The sequence below is a fragment of the Erithacus rubecula genome, assembly GCF_903797595.1.
Source record: "Erithacus rubecula genome assembly, chromosome: 1".
Classification (NCBI taxonomy): domain Eukaryota; kingdom Metazoa; phylum Chordata; class Aves; order Passeriformes; family Muscicapidae; genus Erithacus; species Erithacus rubecula.
In genome coordinates, this window is record NC_136658.1 from 68,760,645 (window position 1) to 68,779,094 (window position 18,450).

General features: G+C 40.9%; 1 long non-coding RNA gene across 1 annotated transcript in view; it reads left to right on the top strand.

Annotated features, from left to right (window-relative positions):
• LOC306802778 overlaps window positions 1-14,489 on the top strand; it is an 80,186-nt gene extending 65,697 nt beyond the window's left edge. Inside the window, exon 5 of the long non-coding RNA XR_013774469.1 lies at window positions 14,279-14,489. This is a non-coding gene — a long non-coding RNA (uncharacterized lncRNA). The remainder of the gene's footprint in view (window positions 1-14,278) is intronic.
• Window positions 14,490-18,450: the final 3,961 nt, after the last annotated feature.

An 18,450-nucleotide genomic window follows, 5' to 3' on the forward strand; every position in this document is an offset into this window, starting at 1 on the left:
TTGTTCTGATCAGATCCAATTTTTCAAACAATGTTCAGGAGTAAAACCATTTATCAGCTGTTTAATTAAACCTGTAATCTTAAATTGTTCCTTATCATTTAGCTCAGCTTAATTTTTCTCTTACCCATTAACAGATACAGATCTAAGTTTGTAATCCTGGTTTGCACAACAGATGTCATTAAACAGTCAAACATATCTCTGCATCTGGGCAGTTTTTCCCTTAGGTGAACTACGTTTTGACAGTTCTCTGTGCCAGATGTTGTTTATGATCTGGTTCATCTGGAGGCCTCTTTTTTCTACAGAGTTGCTATTTCTTTAAAAGTTCCATATAAAGTTAGAAAATTATCTCTTTTTTGTCCCCAGAAAATTCTGATCTGGCAGAAACAGGAAGATTTTATGTAGTTCCAATGTCGTTAATTTCTGGCAGTAAAAAAATCACAAATACTTATTTTTGTCAGAAGTTCAAGAAATTGCACTAATGGTATTAATAATAATAATAAATTCAATTTTAAAATGAACATAATGTCATGAATTCTCAATTTTTTGTCAGGGCACTTTTTCTTTATGTCGACTTCATTTTATTGATTTCTAGCAGAAGGGAGAAGACATTTCCAACCCAATCCTGCTTCTGAAAAACCAACTTCATTTTAAAACCTCCTCAAGTTCCCTCCCCTCAAGTTTGTACAATGAGTGAGAAGCACTTGGGATGAGCAAAATGCAACACTCTGTGTGGATCCTGCCCTGCCTCTTGCTGCCTTGCTGCAGATCCAAATGGAGTCTGCTGTTGCTGGCTGTCATGGAAAGCAGATGCTCTGACCTTTCTTTTCTGTACACACCTGACACTTGCCGAGTTCCCTCCAAGGGCCATTTTTTAACCCAAGCCATAAGAAATCTGCATTTTATGCTTAACTCTTCCCAGAACTTACTTGCTTTCAACCAACACCTTTTCTCTAAGGTGTTTTTTTGTGCCACTGCTTTAGTCCTATCACTGAAAGGCAAACTGAAGTAGTCCCTTGACTGGATCTACTTAAAAAGAGTAAGTGAACTGCTCACAGTACACATCAAGGTTCTGAACATAAGTGGATACAAGCACATATTAAATACTTTAAGGCAGGAAAGAATAACCTGCAGTTTTGGTGGAAAGACTGAAATTATATTTTTGTATTCCTGTATCATGTATATGTATAGAAGAGAGAAGTCTTTAAGCTCAGTCTCTCCTCCAAATCTTGCTGACTTCTTGTCCTTTTCTTTGCTCTTGCTCAGCTCAGTGCCCAGCTGTCTAAGCAGATGGCATATACCATATGACAGCTGTGAACTGGATGTTTCTGACAAGTACCATCACAGGGACATACCATGCAGCCTCCTGACATACATCAAAGCACTGTGGATAACTAGGCATGATGAATATATAATGAAATAATGAAAAACATAGTGGCTTTCAGCAGGATCTTCATCCCAAAGGAACTTTAATGTGCTCTGGGCGTGGAGAGACAAAGGCAGGAGTCTTCCCTATTTGTGAATGAGGAATGCTATGGTGATGAGTGGCACACTGAAATATAAGAAAGATGCTTAGGCTAGGAATTAATGCAACTACTGCATCTGCTTGACACTAGTCAAAATATATTTGCTGTGATAAAAATTTGCCTTGTAGTACTCGAGTGCTATATTTGGCAGACAGCCTCCAGAACGGAGATGACCTGAAACACTCAGGATGGGAGTTTCCTGCTTCACTTGAACAAAAGTACCATTAGCACTACATTTTGATACTACCATCAGTGTTTTCCTGATGTCCAATATGCCAGTCAGTCCAATCTGAGTTCACTGAGAAACACACACTTTGTTATTGCCAAGCTTCCTTGCCTCTCCTTTATTTTCTTTTCTCTGCTGGTAGCATGGGAAATCTGAGTCATTGGCATTTTCTTCCATCAGGAGAGATACTGGTCCCTCCACCATCAAATCTCTCCAAAATTCATGGACAGGGCAACAAAAAAGGAGTTTTGTGTTGCACAGTGCTGGAATCTCACCCTTAAATTTCACTCAGGTCTGCACTAATAACTGTATTTCAGATATCGTAGACATCAGGCAAATACTGGTAGGTGTTAGTGTGGTAGCAATAAAATAATCAGAATTATTATAAAAGTGAGTAATTATCATGCATATACCCCTGAGAACTCCTGGTAGCAGAGGAACTCTAGGACTCATTACTATTTCCTATTTGGGCGTGAAGTTGCCCCCCATAGGTCAGCTGGTGGCATGGTTTGATGGGGAAGAGTTTCAGAGCCTGGATGGGTCCAACTGTAATTTCACTTGCTGGCAGCTTCTGTGTCCCACACTGTCCCTCAGCTCCAATTCTGCTCCTGACAGCTGAATCCTGACAGCACTTAATGCAATTAGTGGTGGGATAGCCTAGTTAGTGAAATGTCTGGATCTTTTCCAACCCAGTTCTCCCTTTCTTTACACTCTGGTCTTGGTGAGCTGTCCCCATGTTTGTGTGTGCAACTTAGGGCAAGAGTGCTGTCCCTTATATTGAACTCACTGGGTCAGGAGCCTACTTTGGCCAGTATCTTGTTCTAAACGCAGGGTTCAAAGGCTAAAGACATCTGTGAAGCTGAGGATGTGGTTTGCCATGGTGGCCCACACAGTATGTGCAGTTTCTGGCACTGACACTTCTCTGCCCTCAAATTCTGCATTACCCTATGCATGAGGATTCATCTCACCCAACTGCAGACAGCCAAAACCATCTAAACCATTTGTTTAGCCTCCCTTTCCAGCTGGTGAGAGAATAGGCACCTTTGGGCAGAAACTCGTCCTCTCTGGACATAATTCAGTTCTCTAGGAAACTGGAGATTTCCTAGAGCATCTCAGGTAGCACAGGATGTCTGTGTTCACATCTCTGACTTGTGCCTCAGACAGATACCCACACCAAGGGATTGCTCCCACATCAGAGATATCTTTCTGCCTTCACTGACTGGAGGATTGCACTGCATTTGCACAGATGATTCACACTCCCTAGAAGTGGCTAGGGGAGGATACATTAGGATTTTTAACATAGAATTTATGATTATATGCAGGCAAGTGAATCATGCCACAGACAATTACCTGAGTCTAAATACTGCACTGTTAATGATTTAAGGTTAAATGAGGCAAAGCCAACCCTAAAATTCCCCTGACTCCATCTTGGGAGTGGCCAATGTTTCAAGCCCTGTGGTTTCTACCTGCCAAGAACTCATATTTCTTTCACTGCAATGCCTTGTGGAGAGACCGCAGTGGTTTTAGTCTACTACTTTGAACTCAATTCACCCTTCAGAGTGAGAAGCTGTGTTGCTAATAACTTCTTGTTTGCACTGAGCCCTTTGTAGTTTTGCTGGACTGCTGTCTCAACTGAACTTGACTTGAGCTGAAGTATCTCCATGTTCCAGAGCAGTTGCCAGCAGTGCAGACATATCCACTGTGATTTCCTGTGACACGAGAATGAGTATAAACATGCTTGACTGACGTTACTAACCATTTTCTGCAATGCCAGCTTTGTAAAGTGAAATGTTTAGAAATGCCTGTTATTGATATACTGAAACAAAACCACAACTACTAGGTATTGTTGCTACCAAACACAGTTTATGTATTCCTGGCAAAAGCAGATGGGATGTGGAAATGGCATATTTCCCACATGAATAATGAAGGGAAATGCTTTCAAAGATCTTTCTCACTCCCTTTTCCCACCACTCACTGCCCATGTTTTTTCCCTCTACCAATAATTTTGTCTCTTGACAGTAAATCTCTGAGGCTGGCACATATCAGCAATATCACAGTCCAGGCTATGCATACTATTGCACACACACTATGATTGACATTACTAGTAGGGCATGGCATCCTCACTCAAACATAAGAAAGCAGATTTCCACTTGGCTCCAAATATTCCTTGGAGTTTTTTAGAAACTCTAATTTGTGAGTTCAAAGACAAAGAAGATCCAAAAGATGTGACCTCTCATAAAACAAAATACTGCTGTTTAACCCCAGAGAGGACTTTAGGGTGGACCCAAGAGCCTACAGGCTTTCTCTGACCAGTAGTGTAATAATAGTTTCTAGTAGGACTCAGCTTCCTGTTACTGGATATGATGAAGACGTTTATTCCTGGAATAAAAACATGGGAGTCTTTACCCTTGGAATAAGTTTTCAGCCACTTTTTAAAAGAAATAATTTCTCTAAATAGCCCAATCATAATTTTGGTCTCCAGAAACTAAGTATGCTCCAGCACGCTATGGGGCTTTTTACTATGAGAAGTGTTCCAAACAGAAAGAATCACTTCCAGTGCTCTGCTACCAATGTTCAAAAGTATCAGAAAAATTGTAGACAGCAGGATCAGGGCAGTGATTGTCCCCTGCACTTGGCACTGGTGAGGCCACATCTCAAGTGCTGTGTCCAGTTCTGACCCGTCACTTCAGGGACACTGAGGTGCTGGAGCATGTCCGGAGGAGGGCACCAGAGCTGGGAAAGGGTTTGGGGCACAAGTCCTATGGGAGCAGCTAAGGGAGCTGGGGGTATTTAGCCTGGCAAAAAGAAGGCTGTAGGGTGACCTTAATGCTCTCTGCAATATCCTGAAAGGAGGGTGGAGCCAGGTCAGGGCTGGTCTCTTCCAGGCAGCTAGTGACAGGACAAGAAGACAAAGCCTCAAGCTGTGCCACAGGAAGTTTAGGTTGGACATTGGGAGGAATTTATTCTCAGAAAGAATGATTAAACATTGGAATGGGCTGCCCAGGGAGGTGGTGGAGACAACATCCCTGGAGGTGTTTAAGGAAAAATGGGACATGACACTCAGTGCCATGGTCTGGCTCACATGGTGTGTTTGGTCACAGGTTGGACTCGATGATCTCAGAGGTGTTTTTCAACCCTAACCAGTTCTGTGTTTCTGTGAAGTAAGCATATACTAGTTCTTCCATTTCTTCATACCAGTGAGATGGGCCTTTTATAAGTTAGATTGGAGCATAATTACACAGGTACATGCCAGATGAGTTTTACTAACCACAGTTATGTGAGAGGAAGGTCAGTGTTCAGGTTTAATAACTATAGAATAAGAGTAAGAGTGTGTTCTCCATGGGCAGTAAAAGAGAGTAGGTTGAGTAGTGGCACAGATCTGTGAGGTGCAAAAGGAGCTTGAATAGATGGCCTCTCCATGAGCACTGACTCTCTAGGATACCTCCCACACCACACCCTCTAAAGCTGTTGTATTAAGCCTTTGAAAAACTTACATGTTCCTTTGCACAACCTTGTCTTTGGGCAAGAGGACAACTCCAAAATATCATGGACCAGATTTGTTACAGCAAAACATCCAAATGCAGCAAAGATCCACTTTTCTTAGCTCAATTTCAATGGAAAATGTATGTACATAATGGTGTTGCAAGTATATTTTTGCCTTTCCTGGTAATGTTTTGAAGGAATTGACTAATTTCAGCCACATGGGAAAGAGATGTTCCTAAAACTATTACTTCACCCTGTATCTTAAGATAATAAGGAGCTAAGTGAAGAAGTACTTTTAGATATTTCAGAAAGAGAAGGACTGGTGAGTTACTTCAGCTCTGATTAGAAACTGGAGCATTCACAAAGCATTACTTCCCTCAAAATGTAAATCCTCAATGAGCTCAGTTTTAACTTATTCTACTGCTCACAGAACTGTGTATTTTTCTCTAGCTACAAAGGCCTTATCTGACTTCCCTCAGCTCCTTCCTTTCTTTACCTATCTGCCCTTCCTCTGCAAGGGAGTGGGGACTTGCTCTTTATTTTGCTCAGTCTCCAGATCGGAAATTCGTCACATGAATGGGAACCACACACACCCCATGCTGACAGTGACAGTGGTGAGGGTGAGTGTTGGGAGCTGCTAGAAAGATTTAATTTTGGAACTTCATAGGGACAGGCCTCATGGATGAGGTGCAGATATCTCTGGACATGGACAAGCAGCAGCAGAGAGTGAAGCCAGGCACTATTAGGGTTCCCTTATTGTGCTTGAAGAAAATTCAGAAGCAGCAAAGTGATCCAGGTGTGGCATGAAGCAAACTGTGCTTCAGCAGTGTTAACAGAAATGAGCAGGGCATGTGTAAGCCCAGGGAGCAGAGGTGAGTGTTTAGGAGAGCAGCCCTGCAAGGCCAGGAGGGCTCTGCAGCTGCAGGAGGACCTGTGCACCACCACCACTCTCAAAGACCAGTGTGCAATGGCTTCCTAGTTGGACAAACCTACTGAAGCCAAGACTGAAGGATAAAATCTTTTCTGTCAGTTCATAGCTGTCCCTTTTCTCACCCGGAGTTCCAGGGGTCACAATGACTAAACCTCTATTTAAATCACTGTACCTGCTGGTGAGTCAGGAGAGGTTAACATACCATAGAATTTTATTATGCTTGACTTTCTCTTCCAATAGTCTTTAAAAGTTACTGCTTTCTTTAAAGATAAGGAAATTATGAAGGGACCAATTCAAAGTTTGTGCTTTTTTTTTTTTTTCATGACCTTGTAATTTTGTTTACACATTGTGGCAGGTTGACCTTGGCTGGACACAGGTGCCCAAAAACCTCTCTATCAGTCCCCCTTCCCAGTTGGACAGGGGAAAGAAAATATGATGGAAAACAACTCATAGGTTGAAATGAGGCAGTTAATTAAGCAAAAGGGAAAGTTTACACATGCACCAGCAAAGAAAAAAACAATTTTATTCTCAGCTTCCCATCAGCAAGCAAGATCAGGCCACTTCCCATGAAGCAGGGCTTCAGCACGTGGGATGGTTGATCTGGAATACAAACATTGTAAGCAACAAGTGTTGCCACCTACTTCCTCTTCCTTACATGTCTAATCTGACATTATGTGGTATGGAATATTCCCTTGGTTAATTTAGGCCAGTCGACCTAGATGTGTCCCCTTCCAGGCTCTTGCCCACCCCCACTCTAGTGCTGAGGGAATGCTGGGGACACAGCTGTGATGCTGTGCCAGCCCTGCTCAGCAGCAGGTGTGTTATCAACACCTTTCCAGCTACCAAAGCAACAGCAATGTGAGTCTGCTAAGGGAAAATTAACTCCATCTCTGCCAGACCCAATAGAATCTTCACTGCTTATCATTTGTGTCATACTCAGACCCCATATAATTTTATGTCTTTTCTAACTATTCCATTGCATTTATTTTCTCACTTCTGAAATAATTTCTTACCCACACATATACAATTAAAACTACATTCTTAAGCCATCTTTATACCCAATATACATATTAATACATTTTCATTAGCTGCTATTCCCCATTCTTCCACAGATAGATATTATTTTCCCACTTCGTGAGCTTCCTCCACCCCTCCAGATGTTCAAAAATGGTCCATACATGACTTGGGCCCCATTCCATCAGGATGGGTGCTCAGGACAGGAGAAGCAGCACAATTGCTCATTGGGCACCAACACCAGCCCAGCCCAGGTCACTGTTACACTCTCCTGCAACTTGACACCACAAATTATTTTCCACCACCTTGAGGCATACACTGGGTCTCCCCAGCCTTCCACATTACTCACCAAGCAGACCCACGCCTTTGCTTGAGCAAACACAATCTCACAAATGGGTTTTTCTTTTCCCATGTGAGGAGAAATCCACATTGATTTCCCCATCCACTTCCCTGTGTGCAGTACAGTGACCTTATCAACCCCACAAAATGTGAGGGTTTTGTTTGGACAGGACAAGGCCTGTTAGATAATCATTAGTTTTAACCAGCCTCGGGCTCACTAAATTTGTGTCCCAATACTTCCATGGCTTATTACCAAATGCTTTCAACATATTCTTCGACAGCCCATTATAACAATATTTCCAAAGATTTCTGGGTGATTAGGGATCTGATATATAACACAGTTGAACTGAATTTGTTGTCCCAGAATTTTACCTGCTGAGTTCCAAAGGGACGTAATAATACCTGGCCCCAGGTCCCCATTGCTTTGAGTACTCTTGACTACCTGCTCATAAAAATTATCAAGTTGAAAAACAAGCTAGTTTTGTTGAAAAGCAATGCCTGTTTTGTCTGCAGCTTTCCAAGCATTCAGTTGTTTGTACTATTCTTTCCATAAGAAGAGCTCTACACTGAACCTACTGTGATTCTTCTGAATTTCAGCATTTCCTTAACTTCCCCATTTCCCATTAACTTTTGCTGCCATTCCCTCTGTGGGCTTTTTGTTCTTACAAGAAGAAGTCATACCCTTTCAGCTTGAATGAGAAAAAATTAATTTGGTTTGTCCTGCAGCTGCCACAAAGCACTGTGTGTCTTTGTCCCCCATCTTATGGGATGTTGATTATCCATCAAAGCTGAAAACTTTTAAGGGCAAGGTGGAGGCAAAGCTGAGAATTATTTCCTCAAGAGTACTTCTGGTGCTCTCAAGATCTCTCCCTGGCACTTATATTAACCTTTCCATCTTGATAAGAAAGTTTTTTAATGGGACTATTTAAAGATTTTGTTTTACTGGTTCCCTGGTCAAAGTATCAACTTCTTTCCTGAAGGGGAAGACCATAAGTGCTTGTATGTCTGCTTGCCTTCCAGAAAAGCTGCTATTCTTTTGTTCCCTGGTTGGTAAAGTGTAATAATATCTCATACCCCTCAATACCAGCTGTGAAACCCAGAAAGGCTTTTGGGTATGAGTTTTGTAGTTTACTTGAATAAAACCACGTACACCTGAGAGACTGTCCTTTACAGCCTATTAAGCTGGTGCAATATATATGGCATTGCCTCTCTGTAAAATCTTTTTCAACTTGAATTTGGAAACTGTATGGCTATCCTGTTGCAATCTCTGTATTTTTTTAAATGTAAATGGACATAACTAACCTAAATTGCTGACAAGCAATGACAATCTAAATTAATCAGGTTCCATCTTTCTTGAAGATCCCCCAAAATATGGGTTGAGTTAAATAAATGGGCAGTTGCATCATTCTTATGGTGCTACTTACTTATACCCTGTGGCATCTGGTGCAGTGGAGTACACTACTACAGAATGGAGTCTTTAGATGACTTCACTTTACTAAATCTCAAATGGTTAAGTAATATTACAAACCCTTTTAAAAATTGTGATAAGCATATGTTTTACTGGCAATTTTCCTTCAGGATCAGACATAGCAAAGATAATCTAAGTAATCTCACCCTTTTTTCATTCAGGTATACAGACTAAGAAAATTTTTGGCTTATGTAGTGCAGTGATTCAGTACCAGTGTAGGAATAGCAAGATTTGCAATGAATGCACATTGGTGCACAGTCATTTCAAAGAGAGGGGTATGTTGGGAGGTTTTGGACTACACTGTAACTTTAGCCAAACACTTTGTGCCTCAAGGAAATGCACGAGCAATGTGCTGAATGTAGCTTACTTTGTTTGCTTATTGCATCACTAATAAAAGCAGCCTACAAGAACATTTTATTTAAATGACTACAAGTATCTTTCCACCAGGGAGAGGGGGAATGCTCCTTCTGAGTAAAGGAAAGCAAGAAGGCTTATGTATACCTGCCTAGACAGTACTCTTAGTCCTGCTCATTGTCATTAATTTCTCTAGCACACATCTTTCCTGTTAGGTTTCCTACATGCTCCCAGAATCCCAACCAACTGCTTGTACACTAAATCCACTTTCAGATAAGCTTATTTAAAATGGACCTACTTGGATCCTAAACTTCATGGATATGGAAAGCTAAAAACAATCTGTTAAAATGGTAGGATGTTGCTGAGGGACAAGTGCATAGGGATAGTTTATGGGAGTTGTTTTGAGTTTTCATTCCTTCAGCCTTGTACTTGTCCTGGTTACAGGGGAGTAATTTGTCATCTCTTCCCGTGGTAGTCCTTAGGCTCTTCTTTCTCTTTTCAGTGATCTTTGGGAACTAAAATGAGAGCCAAAAGTCATGTTCACTTTCTCCAAAGCCGTCATTGAACTGGAAAAGCCCTTTTCTATTTGAGTTTACTTCTAAGGCAATGAACCAAGAGCTCAGGGGAGCCAGCTGCAAAATCCACCAAGTCTTTCCTCCCAGGCAGTTTTTCTCCAAAAGTTTTTCTAGTTGCACCTCCAGACCCTTCCTGCAATTTTCCTCTCCCTCACTCCCAAAACTCTTTGAAGGATAAGTTAGTACCATTAACTACAACTTTTAGCAGCAGACTGCAACAATGTGGATATGTGACCAGTGAGAGCAGCATGTCCTCTGCAGTTCAGTTATTTACACTATTAACCCAGGCCAGCGAGGTGTCACATGAAAGGAGGGTCAGGACACCAACAAAAGAGAAATCCCCTCCTGGGTCTCCACACTTTTAGCTTATCCACTGCCAGTGTCTGGCAGCACCCTTGAAGGGCTCACCCTGACAGTTTACACAGTAACACTGTTAATTAATGCACACACTGAAATTGTGATGGGCTAAGGGTCGGAGGTTGCCATTGATAGTAAATGACTGCAAAAACACACTCAAAGCAATGCACAGACAAGCTCTAATAACCAAAAATAGCTCAAGATAGCCATTCAGCACACACAGAATAGGATTCTTACCTGAGAGTTATCCCTATGGGGAAAACGATAGGTTCAAGTGATCCCAGAAGTTACAATGAAGTCTTCCCTAACTTCTCCCTATTCTTAATTTACTTTAAGATAGATCTTGAGGGACTCTAGTCACATATACCTCTGTTGCTACTTGATGTAAAATCCTCTCACTCTGCTCTTAAAGCTATAGTCAATAAAATATGGAGGGCCTGCTCAGTGAGGAGTGGCTGTACTTTGAAGTGAGTGAATTTGGGATGGAGGGGTGTGTTAGTGTTCCAATTAGATTACAACGAGCCAAGTTCATGCAAGGACAGTGATAAACCACAGTTGCTGGTTCAGCTGCATGGCATCTTCTTCTATCTCCTTGGCTGACAGCTGCTATGTGGTTTATCACCTACTTGGTACCATCAAGTTCCTGTTCCAAGGATTTCAACACAGCCTGGCAGCTGTGTCTCTATTCCATTCCACTCCATACCCATTTCACCCCCCTTAACATGTGCTTAAGGTTGCACACTGTGAGTGTGGGGAGTCATTGTGGAAGAGGTTTTGAGCATGCCAGCTGTATGCCAGTTGTGTTCCAGCCAGGGTTCAGGAACTTCATTTCATCCTGTAATTTCTGTACTTTTAAAACTTCCGTTAGAATAAGAATATAACTTCCCTTTTTTTTCTCTCTAATTTACCTCTAGTCATCTTCCCACTCAGGGGAACTCTGATTGTTAAGGAAGAGCTCAGCCCCAAGGTTTTGTGAGTTGGTTTAATTCAGCTCAAGGTGTTTGTCTTTGGAGAGGGATCCCAAACAAAGAAACTCTGGGCTTTGTACTATCTGTGCACCAAATCTTCACATGCTCTTTTTGTGCCCTGCATGTGCCTCTTGGCCCAATGAAGATTTGTGGTCTGGGATCTTCTAACACCTCATTGGATTATTTATTCATGGCAACATGGACAAGCCATTAATTGTTCTTATCTACCAGCCCTGAGGCCCTCCAGTGTCTCAATCTTTATCTGGAGATATACATCTTTCTCTGTTTATGCTCCTGCTCAGCTGTTCATGCTAACACAATTCATTTAAAGTTCATTTACATTAAGTTTTGATCAAGGCCCACTCACACTAAGCTGTAAGCAAGTCACAGTCAAACTGTAACCTATACTACTTCTAAAATTTTATAAGTAAATTTATTTTAATCTCCAGCACTGTTACATCGTGACAGTCTGCACTCAACAAAAAACTCCCCTGTGCATGTAAACCCCCAAGGTGGCCTAGGAATCATTCCCAGTGACATCTGCACATTTTGCTGCTAACACATTAAGCAATTTGGGAGAGAAAGAGAGAAGACTAGAGGAGTAGGACTAGAAGTCAATGAAACATCTTGGGAAAAGGAGGATAAACAAACTTCAGTTTGCTTCATTAATCCTTGGATCATTATTTTTTAAATAATGAGAGAAATGGAAAATTATAAATGGGAAAAGCAACAGTAACTGCCTTTCAAAATTCAGGGTTTTTAATCTCTAATAATGTTTCTAATTATGGTATAAGCAAATCTGGTTTGAAACACCACGTTTAATGGTTGGACTCAATGATCTTAAGGTTCTTTTCCAGCCTTAGGTGTTCTATGGCTCTGGGCTAATGTCCACACATTTGCCATTCTCTCCCATTGTTTCCTGTCCCAATCAATTCCCACCCTCCAGAACTGGTACTCCTGCAAATCACAGTGTAGTGAGCAGTTTCAGGGATGCATACTTACAAAAGCAAGGCAGAGGCTGTGGAGGGCAGCCCAGCCTTAATTAACAGTTTAATTAACCCTGCCAATTAGCAGTTGCCAAAAAGAAAATGTCTCCCCTTTTCAGCTGAAACCCAGCTCTTATTGTTGCCCTGCTCCTGAGCATCAACACTAACCCGGTTCAGGGGATCCAGCTGGAAACAAAGCATGGTCTCAGCCAAGTGTGGATTTGAAGAAATTAGTCTGAAATCTCTGATTGATAGATAAAGGTGATGAAATGCAAAAATATTAAATAAATAAGAATGATTTTCCCTGTTGGCTTGGTTTATCTCAAAGTGAAAAGACCTTGATCACAGGGGCAATTTCTCATTGTTTGCAACTCCCTTTTAAACACACAAAGTAATTAAGTACTAGTCACTTCTGTATCTATACAGATATACCACTGAGAGTGTACACTTTTCTTCAATTTACTTCAATTAATGAGCTGTTTCCTCAACAATTCCATTACAAATGCTACCATTCAGGTCATTAAAACCCATTTTTTTCCCCAAAATGTTTCCTTATGCTCTAGACAAGTGATTCCATGCAAGTTTTCTCTTATGTTCTGTTAGTAAGAAGGCCCACAAACACAAAAGGAGCAAAGACACAGGAAGGAGACCCAAATCACTAATATCTGTATTCTATGTGAGGCAGAGATCTCCAAAGTCTGGCTAAATTCTCTGTTTCCAGCTTAGTTCTAAAAGGTTTAATGTGCACATCACTTTCTCCAGCTTGCATCCACTGGCAGCTGGAGCTGTTAAATTTGTCTTGTAGGCACAAATGGTAATTGATTAAGGGAAAAAAACAGTGAGGGATGATTATTTCTGCTGCCTTGTTGGAGGGTTCTGGTCTTGAGCAATTACACAAACAGAGCCGGGAGAATTGAAAAGGCATCTCCAGCACAACCAGTGAAAGGAGAAGGATCTGGGGACAGACTAAAAGTCTCCTGAGTGGGTTTCTCACAGCCATCAGATCCACATTAGGAATGCCTGCTTCCTTTCTCCTCTCTCACAAGCCAGAGGCTTTCCATTACCTCACTGTCCTAGGCACATTCATTGCCACCCATGAGGGGACAACACTTCCCTTTTGGTTTGTAGGAACTGTGGGAGTGAACGGTGAGAATCCTTCCCATGTTAACCAAGCCCTTTGTGGTCAGGGGCATGGTCACCTGCAGGTTTACCTTCCTTCAGCAGCTGTGGACACTGTGCCCTCTGCCCACCTATGTCCCCTCTGTCAAGCCAGATGTGCCATAGGGAGGCACAAAGTGAAGACAGAAGTTAATCACATCTTACCAATGACCTAATGAATCTCTGAAATCTGGCTGCAGGCAGATCTATTTACACATTTAAAGTGTGACACTTTCTGATATCCAGAGCAAAGGCATTTACATCAGCTGTTGTCACCAGAAGCTCCTTTAACAGGCACCTCTAGGACAAAATTTATCTTACTCAAATGAGATTAGAGCAAAATAGGTCAAATTAATTGTGTCCTTATTTCTCCCCAGTGAGCACAAATGGAGTCTAATGTAATTAATTCAGAAATAAATATCTCTGCCATAGATATTTGCGGTTGGAGAAAAAAGGAATCCAAGCCATTGATTTAATTCTTCTGCTCATCTGTAAGATGAGAGTCTATGTAAGCTCCTTTTATGATCAAACAACAGGAAAAGGAACTACTAGAGAAGTACCTGGTGAATGGGCCAGTCTGAGAATAACTCACATTCCGGAAGTGCCAATTAGGTGTCTAAAATGTGAGGATAAAACTGCATTGAAATGGCAAACAACGTGTTCTGGTTTAGCAGTTAAATTTGAATCCTGATGACCATTATATTTCCCAGTAAACCAGCACAGTACATGGGAAAAAAAATTAAATTAAAAAAAAAAAAAAAAAAAAGAAGAAAACTCCAATTTCTTTCTGGAAAAGGACAGAGAAAATAAATAGAGAAAGAAAAATTCTGTTTTCAAAATGTGGTTTGGGGTTTTTTGTGCCAGAATGAAAGATCCATATTCCCCTCCATTTACAGACAGAAGGGGCTCTGCTCTGTTGTCTTGAGAGATATGCCCTGGAAGCTTTTGAGGCTTCACAGCACATCAGAGACCTCCATCAGGACTGGCAAATGTGGCACCATACCCAAGGGAAGCCCGTGCCCTCATTACCAACAGTGAAGTGACAGACTCGTGCTTAAGGCATCTCAAACAGCAAAGCATATTCATGCTTAGCTAAGGAATTCACAGCCAAAATATGTATGATACCACTGCTTTAATTCAGACATTGAAAAGTTTGACCTTATCTAGTATTTCCTCTCCCAATTCCCCTTGGAATCTTCCTGTCTCTGTCCTGGCTTCAAAGAAGTTAAAAAGATGTGAGGTACTACTTTACCAGCCTTCCAAATGGTCAAGGACCAAGAGATGGTGATACAGAGGTTAACATGGAGTGGAAACTTACCCCAAGTTGAAAGAGATTAATCAGCATTGTTTGGATCTCTCTATCTACAGATCATCTGATGAAATGCAGACATTGCCTTAAATCATGGAGGATTATTTTTATTTGGAAATCAGTTTTATACCTGCCACTGATTCTATCATTGCAAAGCTTGGTCATCAAGAGCGAAACACCTATGCCTTTAATAGTATTTTGGGGCCATAGTCATTGATCCAAGCCCTTCTAACTTCTTTCTCCATGAAAGAAATTTTTATGAAGCCAACAGCAAAATGATGGCACTCAACTCACAGAAGACTGTCATGTCCATTGTGTGGAGTTAAAAAAATTATTTTGTCATTTCAATTTCTCATGTATAAGATCTAATCTTCTGACAATCCAGCATCATGACTGACCTTTAAATTGTGACAAGCAGTCAAATATTCTGGTTCTATTATCCTCCACAAACTTTTTCCTTTGATTGCCCTTTGACTTTGAATCAGAAGGAAAGTTAGTAAAACCTTCAATTCACTTATTCAAAAACTTCTGTTATACTTTCTGCTGTGCAGGGGGGAAACTGGATAGTGTTCAAGTTAACCAGCTTACAAACCCATGAGTAATAAGTCACTAAGGAGTACCTAATGTGATAAAATAAGTGATAGTTTGTTTCATTTATCTATTTGCTTATACAAATATTATTAAAATTCCATAAACATTGTGCTATGGCTAAGGAGTCACTAATAGAGTACCTAAAAAAATGCTAAAATTCACTTCTGCCAAGTCCTTACTGCTGATCCCAGAACTTTTCTTATCCCTTCATTTACACTTACCCTTTCTTCTCACATGTCCCTGGACATCTTTTCTCAACAGAAAACTTCCTAGCTCATCCATCTCAAAGCTTTTCTTTCAAATTTACTTGCCCATCCTCCAGCTATTATCTCTTGCCCTTCCCCTTGGAAATAGCCTTACTCCTTAATTTTGGTTGTATCTTCATGTGGAGGTGATTTCTGTCTTTTATACCATTTCCTTAAGCTCTTACTCAGTGACTCCTCACAGAGGAGCTTGGCATTTTTGCTACAGGAGTATCTTTCCTGACTTGCCATTTTTTTCATAACTTATTCCTCCAAAAAACATTGTCTTTTTCTGATTGCTCTGACTGAATTTCCTTGGATCTTCTTTCAGTCTCCAACAAGACAGCATGTGTCTCTATCCAGCCTTCTTCTGTTAATACACACTAAGATCTCTGCCTGTTTCTCTGACACCTCCTCATGGCCATGCAGCTTTCACTATACTTACCAGAGTGATTTTTTTACCCATTTCTGGGTCCCTACCCTGATCCTCAACTTCATCTGTAGCTTCTCCATTTCCTGACATTCTGAACTTCACCCTGAGCAGCAATTGCATCAATCTCATGCTTGCAACCTCATCCACATGGCTAAATATCTTTTACAGTTCTCACTATCAGCTTGTCTTGTTGCAACTCATTTTTCTTCAGCATTGATAAACACATTTTCCCCCTTACCTGTTCAGTGTTCCCCCTTACCTATTATTTCCCATGTCTTTGCATCTTTCTCTTGACTCACTTATTTTAAGTGATGTTTCAATTTTCAAAGCCTGTCAGGGCCAGACTCTATGCTGCCTGCTACATGTCATTCAGTTCTTCAAAGACCACTTTACACTTTCCCATATCCTGCTTGCTAAATTCTGAACACATTTGTGATAACATTCTTCCATTCTCTTCCATGCTGTGGACATAATGCCATAAACACCTACTTTATCTTGCTGTCATTCAGAACACTTCTAATTTTCCTTAACCTAGTATCTATAAAAACTGTGGAAAGTTTGTCATTTTTGAAATCTGAAATTCCCTCCCATCTTGCCAATTAGAGGGTGTTTCCTTGAAGAAGCCTCTTCATTTCTCTGATGTTGCTGATTATCATTGTCTTAAAGTTAAATAGTGATCTTCTTGTGTGAATAGTGATCTTCTAGTGTCCCTGGGGTAGGGGACATCTTTTTATTCTGTGACAAGCCTTATACATCACAGTCAGAAAGATACAATAACAATGTACCACATAAAGTAATAATAACAATGATAATGACAAGAAATCAGTTCCAAATTAAAACTCAACAGGGAAGATTTAGTGGCTTTAAAAATATCATTCACCTCTTGCTTTGGCACACATTTTGCAGCTTTATCACTAGACACAGCACAAAGTTTATGGAGCTATAATCGTATTTGTATAAGCAAATAGAAAAAATGACAACAAAGCATCACTTATAAAGAAGGTTCATTCTTGTTTTATCACATGAGTGGGACAAGTAGCTAGGGACAAGTAGACTCTAAAATTACATTACAAATTGTCCTTTTGCTGACTGGGTGACACTGTCCTCTCACTGCCTGAGCCATCTGCTCTGCTGTCAGCAAGCTCTGGTCCTCCATCCCCTCCTCCACTTCAGCTGTATTTCCATGGAAAATAATATGTGTCTGTGGTGACTGACTGCTGTTCCCTCTGACCTCCAATCCATTTGTGTTGCCAGGTTTCCTTTCCTGAGTTCTTTATGTGAAAATTGCCTTTTAACCGTGCTGCTTTGTGCCATTTCTCCCTTGTCCAAAATGACATATGACAAGACATCCTCAGCTCCTCCAGCCTACCAGCTCTGATAGCATGCTGCTCTGCCTGCCATTTTGTGTATCAGACTGATAAGAAATTTCCATCAGCAGAAAGAGGATAATAAAGAGTGCAATGGCCACTGTCATTCAGTTTTACTGTGCAGTCGAATTCTGTAAACTGCATGTATAGAAAAAGAAAGGCAAAGAGCCAAATACTCTGTGGCTCAAGGGAGGACAGGGTGTCCTGGGCACAGCTTGCCTTATGCCAGCTCCTTCCCTGCCAAGATTGAGGGTCTGCCCTGGGGTGCATCAGAGTTCAGTAGTCACTCTGAAACCACCTCTTAAAATTTGGTTTGGGATATTTTGATCTCTTTCCTGGAGTTCCAAAGTCAGAAGGGTAGAAAATTGGCAGATTTTTTGCCCCAGGTTTCCTGTTCAAGAAAAACCCAGCTGCTGCTTGGCTCTGCTGTTTGATGTTTTACCAAAGAGCATGGGGAAGCAGAGACCAGCTCACTCTGACATAACCTACCCAGGCACTTGTGCAATCTGCTGTGACCTGCTGGCTGCTGTTGGGATCCAGGGCCACATGCAGCTCCCATTTCCACTTGAGCACTGCAATTACTGGGGGCATGAAGCTCTAAGAATGGAGAAAAAATTAATTCATTTTAATTACAAATTATATTCACAGGTACTTAGTTGGCTGATTAAGCTCTCAGTTCATAATTCTTAAGTTGTGGTATCATCCTCTGTAATTGAAATACTCCTAGTAATAGATGTGTAATTGAATATATATCAAAAAAGTAATGGGGATAGCAGAGGAAATTAATCTATTTTACAAGGAACATATTCTGGTAGTCATCTTGTAGTATTCCAGACACAATCAAGAAGAAAAATATTTTCAAAGCTCCCGAAAGGGAGATATCCTATTGATGATCTTCATTTTGTTTATGTTTTACAAATCCAAAGATAGGAGGCCATCTGTTTGCCAGCCCATGGCTGATTTGTTCCTACTGCATGTACACAATCAGTAAGAATCAGCTCATTGGTGCATCCTGGAGGTGTGTAGAACTGAAAGTTATTTGCAAGAAAGATTTTTTTTTCAGTTTGAAAATGCTAATTTGTCAAAATCATACTTTTTATGACAAAGGATTGCTTTCAGTATTTTA